General features: G+C 39.5%; 1 protein-coding gene across 2 annotated transcripts in view; it reads right to left on the minus strand.

The window, feature by feature from the left end:
• hic2 (hypermethylated in cancer 2) overlaps nt 1–13,564 on the minus strand; it is a 20,349-nt gene extending 6,785 nt beyond the window's left edge. The window contains exon 1 of one of the 2 annotated variants that reach the window (XM_015049762.1): nt 13,540–13,564. The gene's annotated coding sequence lies outside the window, so the exon portion shown is untranslated. Of the gene's footprint in view, nt 1–12,797; nt 13,012–13,539 lie in introns of those variants that run through there. The other variant, XM_015049761.1, reaches the window with a different exon arrangement.
• Nucleotides 13,565–27,809: the final 14,245 nt, after the last annotated feature.

A 27,809-nucleotide genomic window follows, 5' to 3' on the forward strand; every position in this document is an offset into this window, starting at 1 on the left:
AATGAATTAAGTGAGAAACGAACAACGTTGAGTACAGATAGTAACTGTACTATCTGTACAGTTACTATCTGTACTCAACGTTGTTCGTTTCTCACTTAATTCATTTAAAATTAAATGGTAGGAAGCCATTTAAAAAGGAAGCCGATGTCTTTATTGACATGTCTGTTTTATTAAGGCCAAGGAGAGTGAGAGACAATCATTCAACAGATAACAAGACGGTTAAACATAGTGAAGCAAAGTTCCTGTTTTACCTTTAGATTTCAATTTATGTCATGCAACATGCAGGACTTGGAAATATTGGTAGCCTTTAAGAAATTTCAGAGTGAATTAGCTATTTTTTCTGAAACATACAGGGTAACAGGTTTTTAATAATTCAAGTTTTTCTAAAATAAAGTTGCTGAAGCAGCAGAAAAGTGTCAATTCTGTAATTGGTATGTTTAAAAAAAATACAATAGTAAGCTTTACAGTGACGGCTTTTGTTTTAAATAAATAATGATCATACGATAGGAAATGTGGAAAATAAAAAGTTATCCAAGCTGTCTTATGTTATTGTTCAGAAATAGGTAGCAGCACATCAAAGCTTTACAAAACCTGCAGATCGGAAATCGGCGACAGCCTTCTGATCGGCACATTTGCAGATGCCAGAAAACATGGCAGTAGAGAAATTGGAACCAAGTAGTCCGCCTCCTCTTCTATTTTAAACAAATTGCTACCCTACAAGGATCCGGTTCTGATTGTGCACACTGCTGCTGTTTTCGCACAAAGGCCAAAGGGGCGGGGGGAGAAGAAAAGGGTAAGGTAACCATTTCCCAAAAGTTCCTCCTCTCACCTTGTTTTCCCTATTTTACCAGAGAAACTCTAGTTTCTGTGGGGTGCCATCTGTGGAAACATGCATCACTCTCGTCTCCATTAGGTCATGGTAATGTCAGTCCTGCCCCATTGTCTGAGGGTGGGGGTCGGTAGCACAGCAGGGCCGGGGGGAAGGATTAGGTGACACCTGAGCAGGTAAAACTACACAGGAGCATGGGCAGAAAGGGAGGGGGAGGGTGTGGCTCAAAGACAAGGACACCACTACTTGATCCTCCAAAGAGGCCCTCATTTATGGAATTAGGACAAGTGAATCTCATTCACTGATTACCTACAATGTATAACAGTGAACTTTTTCTGACAAAACCATGTCTTACACCAATTTCATGCAGTAGATGTAAAACAATGTTTATATTAGTGGCAGTGGATCTAGCCTCTGGTAGCAAATCTGTCTTTGGCACACGACTAACAGGTTCTGTAGGATTTGGGCATACTGGTAAAGTGAGCTCCCACCATTTAGAGCATGGAGAATTAAAAGAGATTAAACAGAAATGCAGATAAAAGCTTTGCTCAAGCCATAAATGCGTGTGAAATTAAACCATTTTAACCTTGTGCCAACCAAGAGATTTTCTCTCATAATGCACAACAGGGAAGGAGACGATTCTCCTTAAAATAGGCAAGCCTAAAAGTAAAAAGCACACATTTGTCTTACCAGGACACATCAAAAAGTAAACGGTAGAAAAAACAATCAGCCTATAGACGGCAGTTTTGTCTCAAATCTTTTTCAAATTTATTTGGTTAAAGGTAAACATGGTTCCCGCGAAGTCTGAATATCAGTTACAGTGATGCAGTGCGACAGGCCGTTCCTAAAAATACATAAACAAGAAACCTTGCTGAACCATTAACAGCAGGGATAAGGGCTAAAGGTTGGGTCAAACCTCATGTTTACATGATTGGTTTTAGCATGTAGCTTTAAGAGTATTTGATTGTTATACTAGTTTGAACCATTAAGATGGTATAAAGCTCATCTTTAGGATTTCTAGGCAACAGGAGCTTTAAGTTGCATAATGTCTGGAAAACATAACTTTTCTGCTAAGTTCTTAGCATGAAAACAAATGATAGGGTACTTTTTAAGGAACACTACAGATAATCTGAATAACAATCTGTACGACTTGTTGCTCATTAGGAAAAGTATAAACTACCTGGACAAATACAGATCTGCAGCACAGGCAAACATTTTTTCCTTCAAATTCCGGAAAAAGCTTAGCAGATCAAATTAATTACACTGACGCTCAGACTTTAATGGGCTTATTTTCAACCATTTTGTGCTTTTGCGTGTCATTTTATATCTGATTTCTTCATTTCTTGTAGAACCTTTCACACCCAACATGCATCAATTCAAACGCTGCAGGAAGCCACCTCATTAAAAGCAGATTATTTTAAGTTAACAGTTTATAGTTTACTACTAGCTCACATTAAATAAATGTCGATATGCGACTGATGAGTGTAGCAGTAGGAGGTCACAAAAGAGTTTTTTTTTTTTTTGCCTTCATTATTTTTCATTCAGAAGAAAATCTGCAAAGATGCAATTAGCCTTGCTTGAAATGTTCTGTGTAAAGGCTCTAAAATCCGTTATGATGTCTTTGAATCAACCTTAAGCAGATTTAAGAGTTACTGTCGGGAACTGCTGGTTTTGGTAGGTAAAAGGCGTGGTTGGGATTTAGGTTGGTGCATTTGTCAAAGCAATGCCAATTTGAACTCATGATGTAGATTTAACCAGCAGAACAATTTTTTTTTTGTTTTGTTTTAACAAAGACAATCTTCCTCAGTCTGTCAGTGGTCATAATAGTACGGCTAATCTGTGAATATCATGTCTTTTGTCATTAAAATGGCAAGAGGAGAAAAAAAAAATGATTTCTGCAGTTCCCAGGGGAGTTCCTTGTGCAGTATTACCTTCAGGAAGCACATAAATCATCCCCCCACAAAAAAATACCACCTCAATTCGGACATATTTTCAATCAGAAATAAAAAATTTCAGACTAAAAATTAACAGTCTGACCATGGCGCAAAAGTAAAATATACCAGATGGCAAAAAAAACAAAAAAACAAAACAAAACAGAAAGTAAACAAAAACAATTGTTGACAACGTAGGAAGGGGAACGCAAGAATGCAACCTTTTCAGGCAGTATTGAACAAGGTTTAAGTGCAACAAGGTTAGAATTGTAAACTGTGGTCTGTCACAGTCTGACTGGCTGATACAATCAGCTGAAGTAATCATTACTCTCAGGTCCACGCCTGGGCTTGCCTCATCTGCTGTGACACTGCTCCTCATGGTCTTCCTCCCTTCCCCCGTCTGCTCTCAGCAACACATCTTTTCCTCTTTTATCTTCCCACCCTCACCACCGTGTGTCTCTGGGAATGAAACCGCATCTCAGGAACAGCTCGCTGTCCCTAATGTCAATCAGACATGTTGAAATACACAATCCACATCTGTTAAACACAGAACCTGCTTCGGGGGCTCTACGGCTCTCGACCCTGCAGGCGGTAATGGAGGAGAGTGCTGCAGGAGAAAAGAGGGCCTCTGCTACGATGCCAGCCAGGAAGCCATATATCATTCAAGTCTCTTTTAACAAACACACACCTCTGCATGCTTTACGGGGGGATCCAAGAGGCTTTTCCTGCAGGCCGACATTAAAAGGGGGCTGGGACCAGAGCAGAGAAACCAGCGCAGGAGCACAAAAAAAGAAAAAAAAAAAGAAAAAAAAAGAAGCCCTCCCCCACCTCCATCTTCTTCTCATCCCTCGCTCTCCCTCCTTCCCCCATCTCCCACTCAGCTACACTCTCCCCCTGGCCCCTTCAGTGCTGCGCCATGCCGGCTGGATTCCAGGGGGCTGCTAATGGATTACTGCTGATCTATATGCAGTTAGGGTGGGATACATGTAGTCTCAGCTCCATGTTCTAATGATGCTGGCCAGGAAAACAGACGTATTACAGCAGACCTGCACCATCACAGCACCTCCATCTGTGGAAGACTGAATTTTCTAGCAAGAGCCACAATCTAAGCAGCTTCAGCATCCTAGTCCCACCAAATAATGGTGGATTATTCTTGTATTCGAAAGTGGAAATAATTTGGGAGAATATAAATACAACGGCCGCTGATATCACAATTGAGACTTGATAGGTTTAAAGTCCAAAAACAGAGCTGAAATGTTATTACGTATATCTGCTGCACATACAACACATACTGAAAGTTACAGCAACACAGTTTTCTTTCCACTTCTAATACATTGTGTTATATAAAACCATTTTAAACTGGCTTTAGCGCCTTATTTTGGCTGTCAGCATTATTATTCCAGCTAAAATGGCAGAAACTTTGTCTTTGAGTGCATTGTGTAGAAAATCTGGATCCTTCACGCAACCCGTAGATTTCTAAAATGGCTGCCATTTTTCAGATCCAGTATAATCCATGACAAGCAGAGGCTAAGCTCTCAAAGGAAGCATAGGGCAACATTGACGAATTCCCTTCAGCCTTTCTGTTATCGGTTTAAAGTTTTGCTTCCTCTCTCACAACCCAACTGAATCTTTTACATGTCATAGAAGTTACAGTTTTCACTTTTAATTGATTCTTACATCTTTCCGCTTCTTCTGGCTTCTTTCTTAAACGCATTAGTGACACTGAACATGTTTAAGTTTGAGTCTTCCTCCCTTGCTAGCAAATTATACACCGAAGAGCACAATCAGCAAGATTTAATAGCAGCATGATGCATTCTACAATCAGAAAGACTCATCTGGCTGGTAATCAGGCAGGCTGGATCAAGGTGAAAATCATTTGATTTCAGTCACCAGCCAAAATCACCAGAGATGTCTTTCTTTCTTGCAACAGAAAGAAAAAACGTTACCGCCCTAAGTGTTTACCCGAAGTGCAACAGTGAACAAATGCCACTAGTTTCATGACTTGGAGCCAAATCACAATCGGCTGGGATGAAACGCCAGCTGATTGTGCTCCAACGTCAAAGAAGAAATGCTAATGTAGAGGAATCATCAGAAAGATGATCCTGCAAGACTTAGCCTGCAAAAGCATTTCCTGTGTTTTTAATCCTTCTGCAATGGCTGGCATGTCAGCTGACAGATGGCATGATCACTGATCAGGAAAAGAAATAAGACCTGCTCTGGCACCACATAAGACCCAAAGTAAGACTTGGACTTGAACTGCAACTTGCCAGGGGGCATTTTGCTCTTGTAGAGACAGATGATCAGCTTACCTTCCCTGCAGAGTTAACCTTTTAAAACACTAAGGCCTAATGATAGAGGAGGCGACGTCATGTTAAAAGATTCAACCTTGACTTCTATCAGAAGCCTGCTGACGAGGAGATGAGCTGACATGGATGTTTACCACAAAATAGAGTGAGGTGATCTGGTTAGCATACCCATGTGCTGATTCATGACTTAACCAGCGAGCCTTAAAGTGCCCCAAGCAGTGTATAAATATCAGCCACCTCTGAATTAAACTGGTTACTCCAGAGACGTGGATGATCAGGTTTGACCTCATTTACAGCTCCTCTTTCTCCTACAAGGACTTTCTGGATTAAAAATCAAGTAAGCAAACCTAACAGAGTAAGAGTTCATGCAACAAAGGTGAATGAGGGAGCAGTGGGCTGCAGCAGTAAGCTCCTGAACAGGGGGGGAGTAGAGAGCAAAGAGTTAAGGCAGAGGTGAGGCAAAGTCCTCTGGCGCAATAACAAAACACACCCTAGTATTGTGAAAGGTCATCAACTCGCAACAGACAGAGAGCAAGATTGAGAATTTTAAAAACACTCAACCTGGATGACGATCGTTCACTCTGATTACATTAAACAACAGCCCAATAACGAGCTGCCATCGAACGCTCACAATCTACACAAAAAAGGATTAGTGGCAGAGACATGCAGACTGGTGAGTCAATCATGTACAGAGCAAAAAGACATGGGTCTATGTGTGTGTGTGTGCGTGCTCTGAAACACGGAGCACTTAAACACACGCACGCTGACAACGCACAGAAAGAGGAGTATGCTGGTGGGCAGAGGGAGTGGGGGAGGGGGCAGGGGGGATGGTGCAAAGCCAGTTTGAAATACAAACACCAGGCAACCACCTCAGAGCCATTTCAACATGGCTGACCTTGCTGCATGGGCACAGGCCAAACCGCTGAGGACTCATGGAAGCTGCAATAACCAGACTTTCACTTCTTCATAGATGTGAGAAAGTCCCAAGAAACAATGAGGAGATTAAATGCAACAGATGGGCTTTTTAGTGAACCATTCTTTATGTTTACACCTATGTGCTGCAAACGGCTAAAGGCAGGAGCAGCCATTGCGGTCCATCTTTGGACCTTTAGATCTTAGCTTACACCAATAAATAAGTAAATAAGGTGGTATCAGGAACGGGGAAATACATGCATGGTAAAAACCTGCGGTTACACAGGGAAAAAGCCTGTTTCTACGCCTTGAATTATTAAATTCTGGCATAAATGAAAAGCAGTACATGTGAATGTATTGGACACGTCGAGAACAGAGAGAGCCAGCAGGTTCTGAATGCATGTTTTACAAATTGGTTACTGTTGTTACAAAGATGCACCCAAAGGAACACTGCAGCTTATTTTTTCCCCTTTATTCTGCTGTCACACAGGCAATAGTTCACCTGTCTGAGCTGCGTCACATGTGGCATCATTCACAATTTCTGTCATGCAAATAAAAAGCAAAAATAAAATAAAACTAACTCCTTTGTATACTATTTAAGGTTAATGAATTGTGAAAGTTGTTGATATCGAAGATGACAAAACACATAAGCTTTAACAAAAAGCAACTTAAAGCTCTGAGAAATTGGCTGGTCACTGGTATTGGGTGATTTTAAGCAGCCCTGTTTCAAAACTCCAATCGGTCAGGGAACCATACCAAATGCCACCAGATCAGTGCATCAACAAGACTGTTCAAGTTGGACATGGCTACCAAGTAAAGAATCAGTCAGCTGTCGAATGAAGCTCAGAGATATAAGAAGCCATTTCAAAGACAACAGCATGTCAGCATCCCCGTTTTATTCAGACTGTAGAACAGAGAGAGAGCACAACTTTTAACATAACAGGAAGTCTAAGCAGAATACAGTAAAATTGTTTTCTTGGATTTTTTTGAGCATTGGACCTCCATCTGCAGAAGATTCTGGATGTGGAAATGGTAGCAGTGTTTTGGAAATTTCAAAGATAAAGTAAACATCTACATTCTCTAGAAAATATGTCAAGATCTGCATTACAACCAAATCATTTATCAAATAGGACTGGACAATAAATCAATAACAATTTATATCATGATAAACGTATGACCAACATCAATAGAAAATACATTTGATAGAATATTCAAAATGAAGAATATTCACTGAACTCTGATCCAGAACCGCACAGCATTCTGGGGGATGTAGGCAGAGGAAAGGCTTTAGCTGCTCAACTTCTCATAGCCAGCTAAGCGAGGTTGGTGGCATCAACTCATTGACTCTTTGGTCACCTAGCAACAACCTGTTGAGAAACTTGTGCAGCAGCAGTTTCAAGTTTCGCCACTGTGCCTCATAACGGCACAGAGTGAAAACTGTGGCTAAAACAGCAAAGTTTATGCCACCAGTCTGGCAGTATTTCAGATATTTAAAAACAAAAAACAAATAAATAATTAGAGAATTATTGATATCTGCTGATGAAAGACTTAGATCGTGGTAAGTGCTGGTTGTTTACTGGAATTCCTCACATCAATCCAATTCCATGAACAGAATGCAACTGTTAAACATCCTACGACAGCAAAACATTGCAGAGGTGCAAGATCACCAATAAAGCCAAACATTTACACAACAACACTGCTGCAAGGCTAAAAAAGGGGAAGTACATGAACTAAATTTGCTATTGCTCAGTTTGCAAAAACAACGTCGGTTAGAACTCTTGCATTCAGGCAGATCGGCTTCGCTGCAGACAAACAGGTCCTGCTAAGGGTGCAGTGCAGTGGAGAAGGAGGGGCAGTGAACCCCAAATGTACCAGTGCTGTGAGGTTTCTAATATAGAAGTCGAACAAAACACATTTTCCTTTCAGGAATTACCCTGCAGTAGGTCTGAGAGGTCTGAGAGAACTGCCGAAGTGCTACTCTGTGTACGGTACCAACCAGTATGACACTAGATAACTAAAACAAAACAGATATGCTAAATTAAATTTACAGAGAGTAGAGGGTGCACAAGATTTATTATGCACCATTTCACTCATGCCACTATGTAATAAAACATAGGGAACTAATTTCTCAGCTATAAAACTAGCACATTTTTAGCAAGTCTGTAATTTCTTAAAGCAACAGTTTCCAAATAATGCATAATCGACAGACATCTATTAACTTAAGCTTTGCAATAGGGAACATAAAAACGAATCCTGGTTACAGACAAAAAAAATAAATCAACTAAAATATTCAATTAATGAAAATGCTCTATAATTTTATATATTTTTTTAATGTTCATTAGAACTTGATGCTGTACCAATATTAATTTTTGGCAACAAATCCTGCAAGATAATTTAGTTTTATTCAAGCAAAAAACCTGCAACTGAAAATAAATGGAAACAGAATTAGGATATTTCTAAGTTATTAATTCATGGAATCCAAGCCTTTACAAGTTAATACAGAAATTATGTTCAAAAACAAGGTGCAACAAAGAATATTTATATGATGAAATAAAGATAATACAAGAAAGATAAAACAGCATCATTGGGCTACGGTGTCAGATCATGTCTCCTTGCTTCCAACAGTGCTGATGGAAGCATTTCAAGCCTGAGAAAGACATAATAATAAATATAAAGTTAATGATTTTTCATATGCTTTCGTATATGGAGAAGAGATAAGCACATAAATGGTCTGTTGACGGAACTTGAAAATCCAATCATTTTAAAATCAGTGATAGCGCCACATCTAAAGACAAGCCTACTCTTTGGCATAGATGCAGTGACCGAGTAAAGAGCACCATCACTGAAGTGGTTGAAAATGGCGTCAGCAGCATGTCAGACGCTATTTAGAAGAAAAACTTTTTTTCTTTTTTAAACGTCTGCATTTTATTCATACCATGGGAGCGACAGAGAGAGTTAGAAAGCAAGACTGTCAGCAGATAAGCAGGATGAATGAAGAAAATGATCCTGTTTTTCATCTGAGCTTCCAGCCTCTAAAAGAACATCCTGGATTTTGAAAATAGTGAAAAGGAGTCTTTTTAGAAATCTCGTCGATAAAGTAACGATCTAACTTCTCTAAGGAATACAAACAGAGGCTTAGTCATGTTAGCTCTGCTAACTGCTACTATAAGGTGATAAAGACAATAATGTATTTCAGCTATAACTTTGTTTTGTTTTTAGAATAACAGTAAAACCTTGTTTTATGGCGACTGCTCTCACACAGTGGTGTGACGTTGCCTCTGCTCCCATTATAAATAATGAATGATTATTCAAAATGCATTTTGAATGATGTTCCTATCTCCTCCTATGTTATAAAGAAATCCATGATTTTATTCTTGGAATAAGGTGACAGAAGTCAAAAGTTAGTCTGAGAGAGTGCTAAGGATCTGCAAGAAGCTAGCTTGATTTAAAAAACAAACACTGAATTAATTAATTTTTTTCTGCAATCCCTTTGAGAAAAAACAACCTCCAGTTTGTGATTTGGTTTATGCACGACTCTCTGTTCTGCGTCATCAGTGGTACTTTTGTATTTCATGGCTTGCCCAAAGTTACCCTGGAGAAATTAGATAAAGACTGAAACGATACTACTTACACCTTCACTGAACTGTGTGCCAGCCTGCTGTAACACGCATAATACATCACTGTGTGCTCTCACACAGCAGTGAGGTGATCAACTACCTCACCGAGAACTGAAGATATGATTAATGTGATGAAGGGTTCTCTGTCTTGACACAATAAACTTGATGCGATAAGACCTCTCCACTTCACCCTGGCTTGTAAAACGAAGTAACAACCCCACACGACCCGATGCCTTCTGGTTGGACTAAGAAGCAGCAGGCGGGGTGGAGAGAACGTTCCACAAAATACCGCCCTCCCCCTTCTCCCACCAACTTTTAAACTGCACATAACCTTCTGGCTATCAGCAATACATTCCACATTCTTCTTCTTCAAGACGAACAACAACCCTGCCCCGAGGTGTTTTATCCACTGAACAAACCGAACTGTCTATGAACAGGCTGCACAGAGCAGAGCAGCTACAATCTATAAGTCCTCGTCCAACATGTCAGCAGAACATATAGCCTAAGTAGCCTTCTTACTGCCCACACATGCCACAGTAAGCCATGACTGCATTGCACACAGGATGCTGAGTGCATGTTGAGGAGGGGAAGGGACAAGAAGGGTGAGGCAACCGGCTGATCATGAGAATCATATGAGGCACACAAACACAGGCCTCACATTACCCTGCAGGCCAGAAATCGTTGCCCATACAGTAATCAATGAAACTTGTCACACTGATCAGTTGACTTGGTCATTTTAATGGTCTGAATTAATTGATTTGACCCTCACTGTAAGGTCGCACAATTATCTGACTGCAACTGCAATGGGTGGTAAAACAGCTGTGCAATGAAATTACAGTGAAGATAACTGATTGGTGCTTATAGCCTTTATAATATATGCATCATTTTATCCCTGATTGGTTCAAAGAGGCGTCTTTCACCGATGTCAAAATGTGTTAATAACCCTTGACGTTTAAAAACATAAACAAGACTGACGGGAAAAACAACTGAACATTTGAACTTTAGCTCTGGCTGGGTGTGACCGGCCAAAATAACATCTAGAAATCTTCATATTATAGGTTCAAGCAGCCGGGGAAGACAAGAGGGATAAAAGGTTGTTGAAAATAGGCCTGGGCTGGTTTCTGGTGTCAAGGAACACAAAGATTACCAAAGGTTATGGCTTCAAAACTGGTACATTTTTTGTCACACCGATCTTAAAGGTTTAACATTCTTTTAATGAACTGTATAAGAGACAGTTGGAATTACTAGAACGGTTCCAAAACCGGTCCAAGTTTTCATTAAAACATTAATAGGCCACCGAAAGTGCTGGAGTGATTTGAGTTTTTTTCCCCAGATGACTGGAGCTGCCCCTCCCCCACATGTTGCTGCATACTGCCCATCAGCTGACAGAAAAGGTCAGCATTATTTCCTGCATTAACAATAAAAACACATTTCTAGGAATATTACCAGTCGCAGAAAAAGGTGAGCAGTCATATTATGGGAAACGAACGAAGCACAGCCACTAATCACTCTTAATGAAGTAACAGAAACAAAACAACTTCTGGCAAGCCTTGAGTATTGTGTCTCTTAAGATATTCAACTGAAGCAGATATATGAATAATTAACTGGCTAAAATCAAATAGTTACACTCCCAGTGCTTCACTGTAAACAAAACAACAAAAAACATCACGTAAAATCCACTAATAAACATTGACTGTGTTTATTCCGTAACTTGGTTTATGTCTATGTAAAAAAAAAAAAAAGAAAAAAAAAACTAATTACATATATGGTAATGATATTAGAACTGCAATGCTCAAATTACCTGGCTCTTATTATCTTTACATTACTCCAAAAAACTAAAACTTTCCACACACAAGAGGGGTAAACAGAAAACAATGAGTAACAGAAATGCAAACAAGACTATGTAATATTATTTCAACAGTCATTTTACAGACAAGCCTGTCTACAGACAAGTGAAAACTTCTACACTCTACCTTATATTTACACTACGGCTTACCACTATGCAAGCCACTCAACAGCAGAAAGAGGAGCAAGATGGAAAATTTTAAGACACCAAGACAGAAAAACAGGAGCCACTCAAGGCAAACACGCATTACTGGCATTCCTGTGCCTTATTATCGCCATGCCCCTTGGTACTTAAACAACACTGATCACCTTGGGAGCAAAGCTGCCTTCACTTCACACCTGAGCACATACATTGTTGGAATGCGAATGGCCCAGTCTGCAAGTTAAAAATAAGAGCGCATAATGATCAGATTTGGACCAAAGAAATTTGTTTACACGCGGAAATCCAAGTCATGCGCCACCGTTTCCATAAAACACTGCAGTTTGTGGGTCAGTGTAACGCTACACCCACAGCATGCCCCGTGAAAAAAAAAAAAAAAAAAAACAAGCTATACAATGTAATCTAGAAATCGCATCGGTCTAACGAGAAGACCACTGAAAATAACATTTCATGTGCTACAGATTCTATATTGTGTTGATCGTATACGCACGTCAATCGCATTAAATCATTTTAATTGGCCCTACCTAAGAGGAAGGGGGCTTAACCTACATATAAACAATGCAGTTCACACCAACATATAATTAGCCTGTGATTGTGCCAAAAACAGTGCGTAAAATTCAAAGGGAGGGATTTTTATTCCATTTGGGAAATGGTCCTGTGGGCTTTTAAATGACTACAATCGACCAAAACAAGTCATTTCATTGATCACATTTTCCATTCAGAAAATTTCTCCGAGCGTTTTAGATCATTAACCTGAGAGGGGGGGAAAAAGACCCTTGGAGAAAACATCTCAGTGTTTCTAGGGGAGATCATTTCTTTCGTCGCTGATGCGCTCTGCCAACCAGCCCCGGTAATTATCTGGTATACACAGCCGTCCTGTGGGGCATCTCCCGTGGGAGTCTTGCGACGCGAAAATAAACGCCACGATATTTGCAAACAATGCGCTCTGCGATTAAGCACCAAAACTCAAGATGAGCGTTTTGCAAACCCGGGGTGTGTTTCACAGCTTTGCCAAGCAGCCTGGTAGAGCATGTACAACCAGCAGCAGCAGAGCCCCCTTTTTTTTGTTGGCACGCCGGAGAAGAGGGGAAAAATACCCTTACGATTCCTGCAGCCGAGCCAAACATAAAGACACCAAAGCAGCCCCGATTGTCCACTCCCAAGCCACCGTAAAGAGAAATAACGTGTTGAAAATACCTTTTTACATCGGTAGGACCGTTCTCAGGCGTTCTTTACCATCCTCCTGCTCATCTCACAGCCTTCGGGACGCCATGTTGCAAGCTTATGACGTTAGGCTTCCTCACCCCTGACCCACATTTGAATAGAAACCAACCCAGAGCGCAGCAGAAAACACACACACCCCACTGTGGGAGGGTTTGACCACTTTCTCAGACACAGACCCCTGGCAACTTTACCTGCAACATGGCAGGACAAGAGAAAAAGAGAGAGACAGAGAAAGGGGGGGTTTTCTGGGCGGGCTTTTTATTCCAAGGACACAACTTATATTCTGTTTCACAATAACACAAACATATGTCCCAGACATGATACTTAGGTGTTGAAATATAGTGGTTCCGTAACAGAGGAACATGAAAATAACATCAAAGACTGCCTGTTAGAGCAATTAGTTAGCTTCGATCCCAGTTTAACAACAAATGTTGCAAAATCATTTGTGGTTTTGCAGCATTTGTTGCAAAACCACAAACTTTAGCAAAATGTCGTGTTGCTAGAGTTTAATTACACAAATCTCATTAGTGGACGTTTGAATGTCAGAAAGTCCCCCTTTCAATACACACACTGAAGCAGCTAGCCCAATTACATGTGTTATATTAGTGGTGACCTGTTATTGCATAAATCTACCAAGCTCTGTTACAGTGTATAGAACAAATGTTTATCTGTCCTTTACCCCCTTTTAAATAATTATAAAAGAAATGAATCATACGAATGATGGGGTTCAAAGACTGGGCACCAGATGTGCGGAAGTGTGACGTTGTTCAGGCTCCTCCTCCCATAACAGTGACCCTCCTCCAGCCAATAGAAACCGGGATGAAGCCTTAATGAGTTTCGGTCCAACCCAGTCTTTTAAGATCTGTATTAGTGATTCAAATTTCGTAAACAAACCGCACTTCATTACTTTCTCAATTGCTCAAAAGAAGAAATGGTGACTTTATTTTATAAAATAAATATAATATATTAAATCTTCTGCTTTTGGCATTGTTTTGAATATTATGGCTGCGTGCCAAAGCTCTCTCCTGACCCCGTGTGGTCAGGTTTCAAATTATGTCTTCGCAGTACGCTCCATATGCATCTTTCTGTAGCATCAATACAGTTGAAAAAGCAAAATAAATAAATAAATAAATAAATAAATAAATAAATAAATAAATAAATAAATAAATAAATAAAAAATAAAATAAAATTGCACCACTTTGTTTCATTTGTACACATGATATTTCAAATAACATATTCTTATTAAAAGCCTTATTTCTTAATTACTTAATTAATAACATTATAGAATATTTTTTTAATCTACTGGCCAAGAAGCACAGATTTTACTTACAAATAACTAATGCAATGCAGAACCAATCCATAAAAATAAAAAATATAACTGCACAGTTACACATGATTTCAGTAACGGGACCTAAACGACATGGAATTGTGTTGAAATTATAAGAATTAATAGGGAAAAATAGCACGGATGATTATACATTAGTGTGGATACCACATAAAAAGTCTGAATGAAGATTTCTTATGTGCTTTTTCCATATATATACAGAGGAAATTAACTTTTACTGAATACAACTCTATACTTTAAGTGACTTTTCAAACAAAAAAAGTAAAACAATGTTGTTGTTTTTTGTTTTTTTAAAAAAAAGTAAATTCCACAAATCTGCATTTAAAATTCAACATAATCTCTGTTGTGGTAAGAAGAGTCTAATAAAATGTGAAAATATATTAACTGTCTTTACATTTAATTGAAAACACAATGTAAGATGAACAAATTCACCACAAACAGCAACAGAGAGAAATAAAGTCTTACAGATTATGTCAAAAGAATGCTTTCTTAAATCAAGATCAAAATAAAATAAAGAATAAATGCAAAAGTAGTGATATGTTGTGACTGGATAGATGGACATTAAATATAGCTACAGTTTAATTTATTTGACAATTTAGGTCCCACACCTGCTTAAGCATATATTATTTTATCTGGACAACTATGTCATTTTGAAAGCAGTAAAGCTACCATGATAGAAACAAAGCTTTAAAGGGCACAGCTAACTCAACTGCTCATTGTCTTAAGAAGGAAATCACATATTCTTGAAATTTTTATTTTATTAGACTTCTGTATAAACTACACAACTTAATATAAAATGCAGTATGATCAATTCTCAGTATTAATCTCCATTGGACATTGAACAAACCAACCTATCAAGACCAGTTGAAATACCGAACAACTTCCAACAAAAAGCACACAAGAAAAAAAAAACATGGTAGTTAGCAAAGAATGCTAAAAATCCATCCAACTTCTCAACTAAGCCGGGTCTGGATGCTTAGAGGGGCCAACCTGTCGGTGAAGTAGCCTGTACAGAGAGAGCAGAAGAGGTTGGGTCAGCAGGCCTTTCCACAACACAAAACACAGCTGTCATGCTAAGAGCAAAAAATGAAAGAAAGAAAAGCTCTGAACTGTGACAGTTAGAAGGCTTTCAGTATGACTCTGATTGGAGTAGGTTATTTTTCACTTCATATTTAACTCACCTATTCTCATTCATACAAATTGTTCTTCTGTCATTCATTTGTAATCTAGTTTAATATCCTAGAAGTATTTCAGATGTACACAAAACAGTAAATTTGATAGGTGAAGTTTAAACGTGTGATAAAAATGTGTCTCTAAACAGCCTAAAATTGATTTAAAAAATAAAAATAAAAAACACGATCAGCACCTCACCGGTTTTTACAACAGGGTCTCCACACTGTGGAGTAGAGCGCCACTCTCAGCGCTTTGCACCCTCTCAAGTACAGAACAGGGGTCAGAGCGGCGTTGACCCTGGGCAAAATGCGAAGAGGATCGGTGCCTTCATTCCCAAAGGTGTAGCAGATGGTGCCAATGAAATTACAGGCGATAATATGACAGAACAAGGGGATCCAGGCCGCCAGGAAAAACACAGCCACCACCAGAATGAGATACACCGAGGAGCGCTTGCTGTCCCTCTCCTCAGAGGGCGGCTCCCTGCCCAGCTGGAAGGTGGCGATGATAAACAGCCTGATGTTCAGACCTATCATTATAACCACAACGAAAATGTTCCCGATAAATGTACCGATGCTGGTGATCTTAGTAGCTGTCCCTACCGGGACCAGGTTCTGCACAGCCACGATGAAGAACGCATAGAACCAGTAGGCGAAGATAACTAACAGGGTTCTGTTTCTGGTCATGCGCTGGGAATAATTAAATGGAGATGTAACGGCATGGTACCGGTCCGCCTGGGCGGCCAGGATGGCCATGAAGGAGAGGCCAAGAAACGTGGGCACGATGTAAAACGTGCGGGTTGGGGACTGGAAATGATCTTTCACATCGAGCACGCCGGCGTAATAATAAGAGACGCCGGTGCAGATGTCACTGAGGCAGGTGCTCAGCATGTACATGAAGCGGTTCTCGCTGCGCAGCGACCTGCTCAGAAGGATGGAGAGGAACACAGACACGTTCAGGTAGATGATCGCCGCAGCAAGGGCAATACTGAAAAGAAACAACAGCACGTTGCCAAAGCTCGTCAGAGGCAATACAGGAGACAGAACATGGCTGAAGTTAGTCATAGGTGCAGAGAAAACGCCTCAGAGCCTCATGGCGCGACAAAGTCTTAGTGAGGGAGCTGTAAGGGAACAGCAGAGGGCCTGCCCTCTCATCTGACTTATGTAGATGCAGGAAGGTATTAACCTGAGCGAACTTAATTCCCTTGAAGAATAGTTTCCTGGTAAAAATAGACAGGGAGCAGCGACTAATTAGTGGCAGAGGTTTATATTCCTTTATTCAAACAAATATATGAATCTTTTACCATCATTCTTGTACCTAAGATACAATGCTTTGAACTTCAGCAAATACAGTTTCTCAGCACAATTCAGATGTTCTTGAAGTCCAATGAAGACAGCAGAGAAGTCAAGAAGAAAGTTGTGAAGAAATGTAAAGCAGGGTAGGGTTATAAACCCATATATCTTAAGCTTTGGACATTTTACAGTTTCCATTTCCATCACCTGGAAATGGAAACTACTACTACACTAACTGCTAATGTTTTAAATTGTGTCTGCACAGCTAAGCTGACAGACCAGGCGGGGAGAGCAAGCAGATAACCGGTTCATGGTGACTCTGGAGAAGACGCAGAGATCCTGCTCAGGTTTGAGATTATTGTCAAGACGACTAAAACTTACACGCTCCATGAACTTAATAGAAGAAAGGCATTTTTACAAATAAGCTATAAAAGTACTGATTTTGCCACAAGACCATAAAAAGGACACAGTAAAGCTGCTGCAGATGTAACCAAAATAGAATATTCCTGTAGCACCTGGGTTTCATGACACCAGGGTTATAATGAAATGCTGCAGGACAACACACATCCATGTATGAGAATGGCTCATTCAAAGTTCAGAACTAACTCTAACTGAGAACCAACAGGAAGACAATAATTGCTTTGTTTTCTTTGATTTTTGCTTTAAATATATTAGAATATTGTTGTGAGTTGACTGTTAATGTTCTTGCAAAAAAATTACATCAGTCTTGGACAATGTTTCCAATCCCATTCACCTCACCACTACAGAGCTGGAGAGCTCCTACAGTGAGCAGCTGCTGCATCCTAAACACACAAAACACACAACTTTACTGTTGGTCATTCCTTCTATCAACTACATTGTCAGACTGTGCAACCATCACTGCTTACAGTCTGCTGCACTGAAATATAACCTTGAATATAAATGCAATTTTTAACCTGGAGACTGTTCATGATTTACATCTAACTTTTATAACACAATCCACTCCATTACATAACTGAAATTCTTGTGAAAATCCTTCTGGTGAAATGGTTTAGTGTTAAACCCACTGAAAGAAAGAAACATGTCTTGTGCGCCCTCTTGTGGCCGCAAAGCAAATTTATCTCAGCAATCAACTGAGAGGTTTTGTGTCCTTCAAAAAAGAGATACAGCAGGTTCAAATCGTGGCAGTGGCAGCAAATGATAAACCAAAAGGTATTGAATTACTGTACAATTTTAAGATATTTACACAACACATGATAAAATGTGTATTTGTTAGGTCATTAAACATGATGGTTTGAAAAATGCATATAACGTACAATAGAAAACAAAACGTGCAGTGTCAATTTTACAAGTGTCCCTTGGAGTTCTCATCAACTCCATTGCTCATCATAAACACAAAAACAATAAAATTCATAGGTATCTATCTATCTATCTATCTATCTATCTATCTATCTATCTATCTATCTATCTATCTATCTATCTATCTATCTATCTATCTATCATGAATCCCTTCCTCTCTGGAGGTTTGTCTCATTCCCAACCAACGCTGTCCAGCCTATAAAAAGCGGTGAAACCTGCTTCTTTCCTGGAGCTCCAGGATGCTCCTCAACAGCACCGTCCCTCTGTCGGTGGACTTTGACCGCCCAGAGGACTTCCTCGTCTTCATCTTCCACATCCTGTTCGCCACCGCCGCCGTGCTGGTGGCCGGCTCGGTAGTCATCGCGATCTTATCCAACCGGTCCCTGCGAGGCCAGAACCGATTCATCTTCATGCTGAACACCAGCATAAGTGACACTCTGACCGGCTTCTCGGTCTACTACCTCGGCCTCTTCGACGTCCAAGAGGGCTACCCCTCCAGGAACGGAACCTTCTACATTTTGCCGTCATTCCTCGGTGTTAATGTCCTTACCTTCCTTTTCGCTCAGTTTGACCGCTACTTTGCCGTGTGCCACCCTTTCTTTTACAACCGCTACATAACAAGGCCTGCTGTCATTTCAGTTTGCGGGTTCTGCTGGATCTACACCTACTCGATCCTGACGGCGCAGACCTTGGTGCCCATCTCAAAGGCGGCTCAGATGAACGCGTTCGGTGTGATGACCCTGCAGGTCATAGTTCTCATTAAGGTGATCATGACGGTCAAACTGTACGTCATCGCCAGGAGCCAGCTGGTGAGAGAGGCGCCCAGCGCGGACAGGAACAGCAAGAAGGAGTCTCTGCGCATCATTGTGTTTGTGGTCATATGTTTCCTGGCTCTGTGGAGCCCGTCCTTTGTTAACATCATTGTCCGGCAGCTGACTGGGAAGGGGCTCAGGTTCAGGAATGAAGCCACCAACCTGTTTGCCACCATGGCGCGGATGAACGCGCTGGTCACTCCGGCCGTGTATCTGTGGGGGAGCCCGGCGCTGCGCAGGGCGGTATGGAGAAGCGTGTGGCGGAAGGTCTGCCCCTGGAGGAAGGGCACATAATGAGCGTTTACATCAAAATCAGATTTTATCTTATATGTGAGAAGTAAATCTAACACAGTGCATGCTCTCTTATAGAGTGGCCTTCAATATGACCGAAGTGACCTTTAATGAAGCACCTTCATCATCAAAGCTATAATAAAGAAGATATACTTCCCTGCAAGTATTTAATAACCTACAAATTAATATGACTTCTCTAAAAATGCATTTTTATGCCCCTCAATGGACCGAAACGAAAAGCACAAGGCAACGCTTAAAAATGTTTGCTAGTAGATAATCTGGATTTTTAAATGTGATTGTGTTGTTTTAAAGTGCAAAAACAGTCAAAAAGCAGTTTCCCGATCTGCTGTGACGTGTTTACTCATTTACCAACTTAATATCCAGTTGGATCTAAGTTGAATATATTTTGCAAAAAGTTCAAGAAACGCTTTTGAAATATTTAATTTTGACAAGAAATTGCTTAACAGCTGTCCAGTTCGTTTTGTTGAACTTATTTATTTATTTATTTATTTATTTATTTATTTATTTATTTATTTATGTTAATTTGTTTACGTTAAAAACGAACTAATTTCACATTGTGGATTTCCAGTGTTAACTAACATGTTTAAATCTAGCAAAAAACTTCAAACCGTGAATTTTGATTATTGTAAGCATATTTAACGGACGTGCCGACAGACAGTGCTGTTAAAAGCAGACATCTATCGAAATAAGAAATTACAATTTGTACAAGGTGAAACCATTGATTCAAACTTACGTGTCTTCTCGTAAAACGCGCAGGTTGGATCAAAACTGAACATTTTTGATCCAACCTGCGCGTTGGATCAAAAACTGAACATCAAACTGAACATCAAAAATGTTCAGTTTTGATCCAACTGAACTCTGAAAATGTGCCGAAAATGACCAAAAAACACAAAATCTTACGCACCAGATAATTTGCCACTTGTGTGTGGTTCGTATTAAATGAACATAAGAAAATAACAAAATGAAGACATATTGGTATCTGATGTCTCAATGCAACTCTCGATTACTGCTACTTCACATGCTGACCTGAGAAAATAAAACAACTAACAGAAAGACACAGGCGGAGAAAATGCGCTTATAAGAGCACATGAACTTCATTCGAAAAATCAGTTTTGTCTTCGAAGCTTGTTTAATAAACTTTGTTTAGTAAGCGACACCCAACCAAAATTGTTGGGTATCGGATAATGTGGTGTACAAAAAAATAGCTGATTCAGTCCCGTCTGAAGGTTCAGCACCTCGGATAGCTCCTTGACTCGTTCCACCTGAAGAACTTGAATGATTTTAAGTTAGCTTAGCATACGCTGAAAAAAGAAATGTATCTTTTGAGTTTGGTTGTTAAAGGCACCCTTTCGGTAATAGATTCTTGTTGTTGTCACATATCAACTGCTAAAATACTTTACATTGGTTGAAATCAGCTTAATAGAGGTTAGCGTGTTTTTGTCTTTCCTACTCCTTTTGGGGTAGATGAGGTGATGTGCAGCATTATTTATTTATTTATTTTACATTTTACATGTTCACCAACAAGTTTAGTGTTGTACACTTCCCCCCATGTATTTCCTGTGTCGCCAACAAAGCTTATGCGGAACAGCAGACAAAGCGTCTTGTGGCTTTCTTTCGATTTCTTCTTGTGTGTTCCTGTGTTTTGTGGTTTTGTTTTCTGAGTGGTCAAACATTTACATGCCTTGGTTCTATTTATTTATTTTCTTTAATAAAACTCGTAACCTGGATGATTTCATATGAATCACCCAGCCAGCATGCCTAGGTGGGACCCATGTGGGGACAAGGAGGGCAGACTATATGGGTCCCATATGGGTTTGTCCGGAATCACTAACAGCTTTTTGTTTCTGAAACTGACCCAACTGCTGGAAGTCCTTCCCACTCCCGCACTATTTTTCCAATTTTCTTTCATATTGTGTTTATAGCTGGATGTTGTCAAACTCAACATGTTCATTATGTGGTGGGGAAGCATCATTTTTTTTAAAGTTTAAGTTGGAAAAATGGATAACACTTTATTTGAAGGGGGGTGAATAAGACTGACATGACACTGTCATAAACATGACATAACACCTGTCATGAACATGAATAAGCCTTCATGAATATTTATGACTGTTGTCATAAAGTGTCATTCGGTAAATCATGACACTTTTAATACAAAGTTGACATTATTCAATATGCCTTTGTTATGACAACTTGACATTTACCGAGAAATCATTACTGATATAAATTTGTTAGAAAAGTATTACTGATTGCACTTTAAAAATTAGGTAACTTTATGTTACTGAAGGTAAAGTTTAAACAGTAATGATTTCTTGGTTAATGTCAAGTTGTCATAACAAAGGCATATTGAACAATGTCAACTTTGTATTAAAAGTGTCATAATTTACTGAATGATGCTTTATAACAACAGTCATAAATATTCATGAAGGCTTATTCATGTTCATGACATGTGTTATGTCATGTTTATGACAGTGCCATGACAGTCTTATTCACCCCCCCTCAAATAAAGTGTTACCGAAAAATGGCCCACTTGTTGTGGTCCACCACGTTGACATTTCTCCAACCTTCTTATATTGGATATGACTGGTGTTCACAATTCAACAATGGCTACTTTTCCTGGATCTCAGGAAGAGTGGCTATTGTCAAGGCAATGATTAATGGCAATTCAAATAAATAAATAAACAAACAGATAATAAGAAGGAGATTGGTAAAAATGCTCTTAATTCAAATGTTCCAGTATTTTGTCAATTATTAGAAAAAGAAAGGTCAATTTTACATTTGCCAAAATGTTTTTGATGATCCTTAAGCATGTTTGTTAAATATTCTGTGGCTTTATGAGACAAAAGTGGAACTTCTTGTTCAGTCTAAATTCATTTGCACACAGGATTTCAGAATAAAATATCATTACCAGTGGTGGTGGCGTGCAATCTGTGGTAAATGTTGGAACCATAATTTTGGCATGATGATGTACCAACAAAGTCCAGCTTTAAATGGCTCAACAGAGTGATATCAAGGTGTTGAAGTGGCATAGCCAAAGGCTGAACTTAAATAGTACTAAAATGCTGTGGCTTAATATGAAATTGGTCGTTCTTGTTTGAGCAAAGATGTCGAATTAAAGCAGTTCTGCAATGATAACTGGGCCAAAATTCGTCCCCCAAGACTGATTTGAAAACGGTATCTAGTATGTACTTGCGTTGTCGTATGAAAACCATTAAATGTGATTAAAAACAAGTAAAACCAGAGTACAGTTTCTTCACGTTACTCTGAACGACATACATTAAAAACTATATCTATCATTTTCGATCTTTACCTGTATTGGTTGTGTTTAATTTTGGCAGCATAGTCTCCTCCTACATGCATCAACAACCGTTCAATCGACAGTAAGAATAAGGCTTTAAAACAGCTGAAACTCTCGGTTTGTGCAGCTGATCGGCTTTGAGCTGCTCCCTCCCAATATGAACCGGGACATCAACGCGACTTTTCTGTCTCTGTGTGTTGACTTTACCTCTCCAGGAGACTATGTTCTTTTCATTTTCCACATCATGGCTGGGGTCAGCACCGTTCTCGTAGCGGGCTCTGTGGTGTGCGGCATCATTGCCAATCGGGCTCTTTTAACACAGCATCGCTTCATATTTATGTTAAACACCAGCATTTCTGACACTCTAACCGGATGCGGCATTTTCTACCAGTTTCTGTTTGATGTGAAAGTGGGATTTCAATATCTGAATTGGTCTTTTTACATTATACCCACTCTGCTGGGGGTTAATATCCTGACCTTTTTGTTCGCGCAGTTTGACCGATATTTTGCTGTTTGCCATCCTTTCTTTTACGCTCGGTTTATCTCCACAAAGGTTGTTATCGCTGTGAACGTCTACAGCTGGGTGCACATGTACGGTCAGGGGCTCATCCAACACATGTTGCCGAAATCCAAAACATTAGACATCGTAGCTTACAGTAGAATAAGTCTGTTTGTCATAATGTTTACCAAAGTGTCTATGACTGTTAAGCTGCTCGTCGTGGCCAGATTCCAGCTGCTGCGGGAGCCTCCAGGCCCGGAGAGAGACAGTAAGAAAGAGTCGCTGCTGGTCGTAATAGTGGTGGTGGTTGTTTTCCTGCTCTTCTGGGGTCCCAGCATGTTCTTCACTGTTGTACACGCTCTGAAAGGAACGAACATTTTCTTCAGAAACGACGCACACAATCCTCTGAAGATCCTCGTCAGGACCAACGCTCTGTGCACTCCGTCTCTCTACCTGTGGGCGAGTCCGTCACTCAGAGCGGCCGTGTGGAAAGCTGTGTGGAGCAAAATGTGCTACTGCTGCTGCTGCAAAACACGCAAACGGTTGGTGAGACAGTCGACAGTCGGATGGGGAAACTAAGCTTCCGAAATCATGTTGATTTATCCAGAAAACAAAGGAAAGCTGCGCTACATGTTAACAGCATTGGGAAATACTTGCAACAACTGCCGCTATGCTACATACAAAACTCGTCATACAGGTCACAATTGGCTAACGCACATATTAAATAAATAAAAATAATAATAACAGGGAAATGCTGCCAAAACTACGGGAAATACTCGCAGTGCATCTAGAAAATATCCACAGTCAATTTCTGCCAAACTGCACAAACTGCAACCAGATACCCCAATTTGACAAGGTGGAAACAAAGTTTGAAATTTATGAACAGTTCTAAAAAGTAGAACACCAAGAAATCAGATTTACTTAAATATTCACAGCCTCCGGTCGATCCACCTTTAACAGCCTTCAGTCTTTTGAATGTAATGTCATAAGGTAAAGGTAAAGGTAATTTTATTTGTATAGCACATTTTGAGCAACAGGAATTAAAAGGCAATGCAAACAAACAAACAAACAAACAAAAAAAACAAACAAACAAAAACACAAGCTCTCCTGTTTTTATGTAGTTCCTCCCATTCTTCTCTGCAGTTCTTTTCAAGCTCCATCAGGTTGGATGGGAGAAGTCTGCAGCCATTTTCAGATCTGTCCAGAGACGTTCAAACTGATTCACATTCAATCTGACTTCTGGCTCTCACAGTGATATTATTGTTTCTTTGATTCAGGTCTAAGAAAGTCACCAAAAAGGGAAGGGCAATCTGAACATGAGGTGTGTATGTTGTAATCCTGAAAAATATTCAGCTTAGCTTTGAACCAAACTGTTCAATTTTAATTAAAATAATTATTTTGCTTGTGAAAATGATTTATTTATATATTTCAATTATTTTATTTTATATATATGTTTTGTCTCTCAGATTTATGAAAACAATGTTTATAATTTGCTTGCCATTTGAAAAAAACACTTGGTAAATGATTATTCTGTTTCTTTAAACTTGATATATATTTTCTTGTCTTGCAGGGTTGGATCTATGGCTGATTTTGGAAATAATTATGAAGAAACACCATTGTTACGACTGAATTATTGTAAAAACTCCACGTTAAACAACTGACATTTACAACGTCTTTTTGAAGACAGAATAATATACATATATTATGGTAAAAATTTATTAACAGCTTTACACTCAATATGCGAGTCAGTAGAATAAACATTAAAAATTAGACGTGCAAGAAAAAACAAAATTGGTTGAGAGATCTTTTGCAGGCTTTGGTGTTACAACAAATGTGTTTTTTTTCCTCTAATTTATTATGTGATTTTGCTTTCTGTAAAGTTGGCAACAAGCACAGCATGAAAATGAATAAATAGCCTATGAATTACAACCAGATTGTGGAAAAAGATTTGAAGTGTCCATTCTCAAAGCAGATATGAAATGCCCTACTGGTGGAAATGGCAGAAAACAATAGAAATGTCCACATTGCATCAAAAACTTCCAAAACCCATTTTGATCTCATTAAGGAACTCCCAACTGGTGGATCGCAGCTCAAAAAACTCATAACAACACATGAGCGACTGAAGGTTATCGTCTGTGGTCTTGACTTATTCTACTCTTTTATACTGGTTTTAGTTATAGCCAATACAACCTTTTCAAATAAGGATTTTCTTCCATATAGTTTTATATACATGCTATTTTTATATAATCTAAATATTCAATATTCTTGATCAACAAAGACTAATGCGGAGCTTTGTGTTTTTAAGACAGTGTTTGGTGGCTGACTGACAAACAGTGAAGCTAAAGAAAACATGACAAAAGTTTAAAAAGGACTGAGTCCCTTTGCAATAAAAAGAATCACAGCACAGCCCACAGCACAGAGCAAAACGTACAGCACAGTAAAAATACACAAAAATATGTTTCTTTTTTGTTTTCCAGAAAGTTCTTCAAGTAGATGTAACTCAGCAAATATAGTTACTACCCATCTCTGTCTTTGGGTCAGTTCTCTTTGTGAAGTCAAACATTTTTGATGTTTTTAGGGATCAACAACAAACAAGCAAGTGAAAACAACAAATCTTATTCAAACATATTTGCTCTTGTTAGACTAGGACATGGAGCTAATAGCAAAAATTCAACCTGGAAGACTCCATCCCCTCCGTTCGCCCATCGGCGTCATGCTCATCTCCGACCTCAGCGCTGGACCTCACCCGGCGCGTCCAATCATCAATCAAGCTCTGCATAAAAGGATCCACACCAAAGCCGTCAGCCGCTTCCCAGCTGTGTTCAACCCACCACCTCCCCTTCTCCACCCACATCCTTCGGCTCTCCAGGATGGCACCCTTTCCAGACCTCCACCACCAGTGTCGGGCCCTGGGGGAGAGCATCCCTAATCAGTTATCGGGATGTTCATCGAATTCACATCAAATCTAAGGTCAAATCAGCTGCCGGGGCCCGAGTGCCAAAGAACTGTTATTCATTCCTGTTTTAATTGTTCCTTTTTCTTCGTCTGAGTCTTTCCAGATTGAATTGTTTATAGGAATTTAAAGGATAAGTTCTAGTTCTGTACACTTCACATTGTTAATTTAACCTCTTGAAACTTTACTTTTTCCATCTTATTAATTCCCAAATTAATTCCCCTTTGTCACCAAATCCACAGCAGCCTCACCATGAAAAGACTATCTGAAACATCCTGGACACCTAACGGCAGCTCTAGTGGAAGCCAGACTCAGCTGTTACAAAGGTGCTGAAACCAATGGCATCCCTGATACCTGCTGTGTATTTGATTAATTCAAAGACGGAAGGAGTCGTCTGGATTATTCAGATGAACTTTAGTGAATAGGATGAACGACTCATACATAATGATATACGAAAAAGTGTAGGAATTCAGCTGACATAAATCTTTCTGCGAAAAAAACGTATTAAATCTGACACAGAAGCTGTCACCAAAGAATATTCTATTCCTATTCTATTGTTTTCCCCACAAAGCATATTTAAATATGCTTAACTATGTATAATACAATTAAAAAAAACCTTTAAAATGAATTTTTTTTTATAAATATAGCTGTTTGTATAAGGTTTCCAGTAACAAAACAGCGTGTTATGAAAGATTAAATGTTCAAATACGTCATTGTGCCTGTTAAACATATAACGCTGAGTGGAGCGGTCGAACGCTATAAGATGGCCGCCCTAAATCTCGTCAGCAAAAATAGGCGAGAGCGGTCCGTGAGGCGTGGGAGGTGCCAGTATGAGGTCGTGGCAACCCTTGGAAGGTGCCGAGGTCAGCCGAAGTCAGCCGAACGCATTGGCAACACTGACAGCTAGACCCGAAAACAGTGGCACTTGTGGCAGGTGTCAGACCTGCCACCGGAAGTGCCATTAGTAGGTGCGGTGTCACGATTTGCGCTCGGCCCTGCTGGCTTTTTTTCGTGGTCAGAGTCCAGCTTCTCCGAGAGCCTCCAGGCCCGGAGAGAGACCGTAAGAAAGAGTCTCTGTTGATCATAATAGTGGTGGTTCTGTTTTTCCTGCTCTTCTGGGGCCCAAGCATGTCCTACAGCATTCTGTCATCACTGACTGGAAAGTACATTATTTTTAAAAACGATGAACACAATCCTCTTAAAATCCTGTCCAGGAGCAACACGCTTTGCACTCCGTGTCTTTACCTGTGGGCGAGTCCCGCACTGCGAGCAGCGGCATGGAAAACTGTTTGGAGCAAAATCTGCAAAACACGAAAATGGTTTGTTGGCCACTTAATTTTGAAACCTCATAATTTAGATTTATTTTAAGGAGACAACACACACAACAAATACTTCGGTAACACTTTATTGGAAGGGGGTTGAATAAGACTGATATGACACTGTCATAAACACCTGTCATGAACATGAATAAGCCTTCATGAATATTTATGACTGTTGTCATAAATTGTCATTCAGTAAATTATGACACTTTTAATACAAAGTTGACATTATTCAAAATGTCTTTGTTATGACAACTTGACATTAACCAAGAAATCATTACTGATATAAATTTGTTATAAAAGTATTACTGATTGCACTTTAAAAATTAGGTAACTTTATGTTATTAAAGGTAAAGTTTAAACAGTAATGATTTATTGGTTAATGTCAAGTTGTCATAGCAAAGACATTTTGAATGATGTCAACTTTGTATTAGAAGTGTCATAATTTACCGAATGACGCTTTATGACAACAGTCAGAAATATTCATGAAGGCTTATTCATGTTCATGACATGTGTTATGTCATGTTTATGCCAGTGTCATGACAGTCTTATTCACCCCCCTTCAAATAAAGTGTTACCAAAGACACAAATTTGCTGTTTTCAGCTGACCCAACATCTTAAACCTAAAGAAACATAGCCAGAAAAAAATA

Source organism: Poecilia latipinna, unplaced genomic scaffold (assembly GCF_001443285.1).
Source record: "Poecilia latipinna isolate Pla-1442-1.1 unplaced genomic scaffold, P_latipinna-1.0 Scaffold959, whole genome shotgun sequence".
NCBI lineage: Eukaryota > Metazoa > Chordata > Actinopteri > Cyprinodontiformes > Poeciliidae > Poecilia > Poecilia latipinna.